This window comes from Perognathus longimembris, chromosome 3 (assembly GCF_023159225.1).
Source record: "Perognathus longimembris pacificus isolate PPM17 chromosome 3, ASM2315922v1, whole genome shotgun sequence".
Lineage (NCBI taxonomy): Eukaryota > Metazoa > Chordata > Mammalia > Rodentia > Heteromyidae > Perognathus > Perognathus longimembris.
Genome location: NC_063163.1, coordinates 58,936,504 through 58,944,177, shown reverse-complemented (window position 1 = coordinate 58,944,177; position 7,674 = coordinate 58,936,504).

Here is a 7,674-nt window from a genome sequence, read left to right as displayed (position 1 = left end):
CTCTCTCTCTCTCTCTCTCTCTCTCTCTCTCTCTCTCTCTCTCTCTCTCACACACACACACACACACACACACACACACACAGAGCTAACATTGAAGCTGTGGCTCAAGTGGTAGAGTGCCAGCCTTGAGCACAGGGACAAGTACCCAGGCCCTGAGCTCAAGCCTCTGTATATGCACAAAAAAAGGAAGAGAGAAAGAAAAAAGAAAAATGTAATTAATATACTAAATATCTCCCTTATACCTGGTTCCATTTAATTATGAATAAATAATCTCCAGTTTTCCCTGATTAATGTGTCTTTCCATCTCCAGTGATAGTCCCTTCTTTGGTGTTGAATAATATTCTGTAGGCCTTATTTTTCATCCACCCTTCACAGCTAATGCTGTGAATGAGAATAATAACAATAAACATACACAGAATATTTACCATGTGTTAGGCATAATTCTCAGTAGTTTACATATATTATTAACTCTGTTAATCTCAATGACCTTATGAGGTAATTACTGCTATTACAGTTTTATCGATAAGAAAACAGAGTCACAGAACATAAAGCAGCTTGCCCTGTTAAGACAGAGGCGTATCTGAATAACAAGGCCATCCACACGACATAGGCAGTTTTCTTAATCGCTCGGCTATGGATTTACCTACTCTCCTTGTTTCTTACTCCAAACTCACTCTATAATTGACCAACCTCTGCTTCCCCATCACAACACCAATGCTCTTGTAAGTGTTAAACATCATCTATGTATTGATAACATACACATTCTTAGGGTGACAAAAATTGATTCTCCAAAAATCTGAAGATGTTACAATGGTCTGTCACCATTCAAATGGCTACATACAAACAGACATACAGATTTTCTGTGCTATTAGCACTCCATGACGGTAGAAAAGTGGGGAGAAAAAAAAATCTAAAAATCTCCCTTAAAGAACTCTTGTCAGTAATGGGGTTTTGCACTTGCTAGGCAGGAGTTCTGCCTCATGAACAATAACCCTAGCCATTTTGCTCTTGTTATTTTTCTAATAGGGCTCACTCTTTGCTCTGGCTTGCTTGGACCACCAGTGCCTCCTACATATGTATCATTGCATGCAGATTTGTATTAATTAAGATAGGAGTATCACGAACTCTTTGCTGAGGCTGGCCTCAAACCAATATACTTTCCTATTCTCAGCATCCCTCTAAGCTAGGAAGACATACATGAGCCACCTCACCCAGCAGGAGTTCAAAAGTCCTAGGGCTTGAATTCAGGGCTTGGGCTCTATCGAGCTACTTTTGCTCAAGTGCTCTACTACCAGAGCCATAGCTCCACTTACAGCCTTTTTTGGCAGTTAGTGGAGATTAGAGTCTCACTCTCCCCAGGCTGGCTTCAAATGGCTATCCGCAGACCTCAGTCTCCTGAGTAGTTAGGATTACAGAAGTGAGTTGGTGCCTGGGTGGAAGAAAATGATTTTAAAAGGTACTATAAAGCACTGTGATACATTAACATTATTGTCTTTATCTTGATTGATATTTTTTAGTGTCATTCAACATTATGGACCATTCTTCCTTTCCAAAACATGTTCTTTCCTTGGCTTTTTGATATTCTATAGCTTTTCTATATATTCTATAGGTTTCCCAAATTGCCACTTGGCCTACTTCTCTCAATCTTCCCTTTAGGTTTTTTTTCTACTCAACTCATGAATGTTGGAGATGAAGGAGGACCTATTTCTTTTCTCACCTTGTGCAGGTGATCTCATTAATTTTGTTGCTGCTTATTTTTAAACTCAGTGTCAGCTATGATCTTTCCCTAGAGCTTCAAGGAAGCTCATATCCTCATATCCATATCCATACCCTCATATCCACCTGATCATTTAAATACGTTCTCTGAGATTGCCATTTCTCATTGACATTTTCAAAATGGAATTCTCACTGTTTCTCTTAAGCATGTTCCTCTCAGAGTAATACCCATCAACCACCATTGTACCAATACAGGAAGTGGTACCATTCTCAAAAATTGTTTTATTTTCTTTCCCTTTACTGCTCATCTATCAATAAGCCCTCCCTGCATCTCTATATTCATTCATATATTCATTATCAAGGTATCATGCCTCCTCTATTCTTCATGTAGCATCCAGGATATTATTTTCTTTTTTCTTCTTAAAAAAAACTTTTACCTGATGCATAATCATTCAGATACCATGTGGCAATTTGGTATATGTATGAGATGTGTAACCATCAAATTAATTAGCATTCTCATCTTCTTGAACATTTATCACTTTATTGTGTTGAGAACTTTCAAAATCCTATCTTCTTGTTTTTTGTTTTGCTTTATTTTGTTTTATTCCTGTGCCAGTCCTGGGGCTTGAACTCAGGGCCTGAGCACTGCTCATGAGCTTATTTTGCTCTAACACTTGGGCCATGGGACAACTTCTAGCCTTTTCTGAGTAGTTTACTGGAGATAAGAATCTTGAGGACTTTCCTGCCCAGGCTGGCTTCAAAGCTTCAAATGGCAATCCTCAGATCTCAGCCTCCTGAGTAGCTAGGATTAGAGGGGTGTGCCCCTGCCTGGCTTATCTTCTAATTCTTTATAAAATAGATGATTAATCACTTGGAACTTAAGTTATATCCGGAGCTATAAAAAATCAGAATACCTTCCTTTCATATAACTACATGCTGGTACCCATTACCTGATCTCCCTCTTTCATCAAGTGTATCTTTTAGAAGCATGAATTGTGTATGGTTATTCCTTTCTGAAGTTTCTTGACAATAAAATCTAAGTACAAAGGGTCCTGTATGATCTGAACCCAGTCTGCTTGCTTATTTTCCTCTCATATGACATCTCACCTCTTACTCATAATATTGTTGTTACACAAATGTGTGTGACACCCTTTCTATTCTTTCATTCCCAGATGAAGGCTTTTGTATTCACTATGTGTCGGCTCTGCTTGGATCACTCTGTTCCTTCATCTTAGCAGGTTTTGTTCCTCAACATTGAAGTTTCAGCTTATGCATAATTCCTTAGATAGCCTTTATCCATCTACTGATTTAATTGTCTATTGATCCCACTTTTAAAAATCACATTTCTCAGTTTTATTCCCTTTGTAAAACTTAGAGCTTGTTTCTTTTCCTGAAATCCCCTTTCCTAATCTTTCTGACAAAGGAGATCCCATTTTCTTTTATTTCCTTGTCTCTATGGCTACATTTGGTTGGGACAAGATGGGTGTGATCCAGTTGGACCTTAGGATTTTCAAAAGTAAAATGAAGAACTGAAGTAAAGTTCAGCAAAGGAGGAAATGCATCCACAAGAACTAATGATGCTCATATAAAAATTGAGAGCAAAGTAATTTAATTTTAAGAAGTGTTTTTTTTTGTTCCATATGTTTCTGAGCTCTATAGTCTATAAATATTAGAGGTTTAAGGTCTTTTACTCCAGATACCCAAAGAGTTAATTGGGAAACTCTGAACACCAGCATTTTCTCTGAAAAAATTTAAAAGGTTTGAATGTTTATTGAACTTGCCCTTTCTTGTGTCTAATGCTGTGCTCACATGTAGATGCATTGTATATGCTTTTTGATGAAAAACATGCTGGACATGATACTTACAGAGTGGGAAGTTAGATATTCTCTATTGAAACCATGCTATGATACTGAGTAGGAAAACGGAATTCAGTGATATAGAAACTATGAGAAAACCTACTTGAGCTTTTACATTAATATGATCATGAAGCACTAAGTCCTGCTGTAAATTTATGCATTCAGAGGCAGGATGTAAACTATTTTAAAATTACTATCTTTTTTTGTCTTGTTTGTTCATTTGTTTGTCTTTGGGGACTCAGGAGCCACAGAAATGGTGTGACAGGGTGAACAAACACAGTAGTGGTACCCACTAGATACTATACTAAAAATGAACTGTACAATTTGTGAATGGGGATAGGTGGGGGCTACTGGGAGAGAGTGAAAGAAGGGGTGACATTGTCAAAAAGAAATGTACTCACTGGCCTCTCTTATGAAATGATAACCCTTATCAACATCATCTATATCACTTTAATAACAATAAAAATTAAAAAAAACTGTCCCTCACTTTTGTTATTTATAGGCTTATTTCAACCTTTACAGAAATCAATGTAATGAAACAAATTCCAATCAAATATAATTTTGCAAACTATGTGGTTGGCACAATAGATGCAACAAAAATGATTAAGGAAGACTCAATCATTAAACTTATTAAGGGAAGATTCTTAAATGCATTTAAATGACTGACTAGAATATAAGGGAACTGTGTTGTCTCTTAGTGTCTTATGAATAAAATAGTGATATCAGGGCTGGTGTTGGACGTTCATGCTCAAAAAATTTTGCAAGAACCAGGAAAAGTTTCATGATCAAGTTAAGCATTTGACTTGTATCATGGAGGATTGGAAAGATGGCAAAGGTCAGAGAGGATACGAGGAAGCCTTTCAGTTCTCGAGAACAGGACAGAAAAAGGCAGCGCAGATAAGTAGAAAGGCTTAAACGAGTGGAGTTTGCAGTGAAATAAATGTATTATTATCCACTGACACCTCGAATCATAGAAATATGGTCTAAGAGATAGAATGGTGTATTCAGTTTCAGAAATTTTACTTGAAATGACAACAAAATATCCTTTCCCTTAACAGTTAATATATGGAGCTCATTTGGGGGAAGCATGTTAGCCAAGGGAATGTGAAGTTTAGTATTCGAGTAAAATCAAGTATTATGTAAAGAAGTCACAAGCATTATTTGGGTATTAGTTGGAACCTGGACCAGGGAAGTTTATAGATTCTACAATATGGTAGGAAGACATTATGGAGCAAAGAGACATCAGACACTAGTATGATCTGGGGTTGGTAAGTTAAGATGACAACTTCATGATTCTAACATGTTCAAAATAATGAAGTCCCAACTCCATATTACAAGAAGTCCATTTAAAACATAAATTCTACCCCAATTTTTAAATACTAATGTATGCCACAAAGCCCATCCTAGATCATTGCATTATGTCAGCATGCAACTATTTTTCATGGATTATTTAATCTCTGGCTTGTGCTTTCCCCTTCCCTCCAATCAAGGACACAAATTCCAGTGATAAGATCAGGTTGATAGTCTGAGGATCGCTGCTGGAAATTCCCATTATGGAAAAGAAACATTTTAAAGTGGGTGTTAGATATTACTTATCCTAAAGCATTTGTTCCTTTGAAAGGAAACCAGAGACTATCCTTTCTATAAATTCAGCTAATATCACCATATTGATCCAACCTGGAATCTAGGCTTTTGACTAGCTTCAGAGAGAAAAGCAGGCTTTTCTCTTGCCTAGTTAGGGGAAGTTTTCTTTCCTTCCAATGAGTACTCATAATCAGGATACTCAGTTCCTTCAGAAAAAATTTATGCTTTCATTTACAGAGCAGAATTAGCCTCCAAAACCATCAAACAAATTTAAAAAACCCTTATATCTTTAATATTCCAAAATGTCACATGTAGATGGTATAGTAAGTAGGGTATGGACACCCCTATAGGGCTGGCTCAAGCTGAGTCCCATACCTCTTTCACAACACTTTCTCCAGGTGGTGAGGTGATTTTTAAAGCTCTATGAGTAATACTTGGACAAAAAGATATAGCTCTCAAAAACATTGAAATCTTTTTTTTCTCTTTTTATTTTTGTTTGTTTGTGCCAGTCCTGGGGCTTGAACTTAGAGCCTGGACACTGTCCCTGAGCTTCTTTTGCTCAAGGTTAGTGCTCTATCACTTGTCACAGCTCTACTGGCAGCTTTTGGAATAGTTCATTGAGGATAAAAGTCTCCCAGATTTTCCTCCGTGGGCTGGCTTTGAGCTGTGATCCACAGACCTCAGACTCCGGAGTAGCTAGAAATACAGGGATGAGGGGCTGGGGATATGGCCTAGTGGCAAGAGTGCTTGCCTCGTATACATGAGGCCCTGGGTTCAATTCCCCAGCACCACATATACAGAAAAAAACGGCCAGAAGTGGCGCTGTGGCTCAAGTGGCAGAGTGCTAGCCTTGAGCAAAAAGAAGCCAGGGACAGTGCTCAGGCCCTGAGTCCAAGACCCAGGACTGGCCCAAAAAAAAAAAAAAAAAAAAGAAATACAGGGATGAACCACTGGTGTCTGGCTTGACATCATGTTTTTTAGAGCTGGAAGTGGATTTATGGCTCAAGTGCTACAATACCAGCCTCAAGCAACAAAGCCAAGGGAAAACATGAGATCCTTAATTCAAGTTCCAGAACATATATATGTATACATGTATATATATGTGCTCATATATACATAACTAATTTTTTCATGAAGTACATATTTTAAATCTATGTTTAGAAAAAATGTAATATAAATTGTTTTTATATGTTTATTTTCCTTCAAAAGCATGTCCCAGCAACCTAACTTCTCCTACTAGGCCCTACCTCTTAAGGGTTCTACTAGCTTCTAATAGTACCTTTGGCTGGAGAACAAGCCTTTAACTTGGCAGCTTTTGCAAAACACTAAGATCTACACACTCCAACCTTGCTCATTATACTGAGTCATGCTCATTATACTGGGAGGAAACATATTTGTCAGAGATGACCTGCTTCATAGACAACACAAGTGACATTAGCTGGATGAAATCACTTTGATCCCCACTAACATACTGTCACACCATCCTGCCCCCCCCCCCCCCAAATACTGATGGTGAAAGACTTGTGGAGTCTAGGAAGTAGAGAACAAGGTAACAGAGAAGGAAGGAGGCTTAAGTGAGGGGGGCAGTATTTCATTTAGAATGGAATAAATAGGAACACCACTAAAGCCTTCCTTTCTTGCTTGTATGTTTTTGTTGCCAGTTCTGGGGCTTGGACTCAGGGCTTGAGCGCTGTCCCTGGCTTCCTTTTGCTCAAGGCTAGCACTCTACCTCGAGCCATGGCGCCACTTCTAGCTTTTTCTGTTTATGTGGTGCTGAGGAATCAAACCCAGGGCTTCATGCATGCTAGGCAAGCACTCTACCTCTAAGCCACATTCCCAACCCAAGCCTTCCTTTCTTAAAGTAACAACTGTAAGCCTCTTCTTGATTCTAGTAGGTGTGTGACTGTTGGAAAAAGAACTTTGGAAAGAAGTTTGGGTGGTTACTCCTGTCTATTAGAAAGCTAACATTATTGGACCTCATGTAGCAAATGAGTTCATCAGCAAAATGAGTACACCTTTACTCAGAGTATCTCAAACATCAAGAAACTGACCTAGTGGGAGTTCAATAGATAGGATTGCTCTCAGCCAGGTGCCAGTGGCTCATGCTTATGTTCCTAACTATTCAGGAGGCTGAGATCTGAGGATTACAGTTCAAAGCCAGCTCAGGCAGGAGAGTTTCTAAGACTCTTACTTGCTATTAACTACCAAAAAGCCAGATGTGGAGCTGTGACGCAAGTGGCAGAGCACTAGCCTTGAGTAAAAAAAGCCCAGGTTCTTTGTTCAAGCCCCAGGACATGGCACATAAAACAAAAATCACAGTGCATGCACCGAGGATCTATTATCCAGCCTAAAATGTAATTCTTTTACTATGTAAAGAGGAAGTTCTGCTATCAAGTCATCTAATTTACTGGATGTAAACAAATGATATGCCATTTTGTACTTACTCTAATCTAAGGCCTTTTTTAACTTCATTTTGCTAAGAAAAATTCCTGAGACTTTCAGGATACAGTGCTAATAA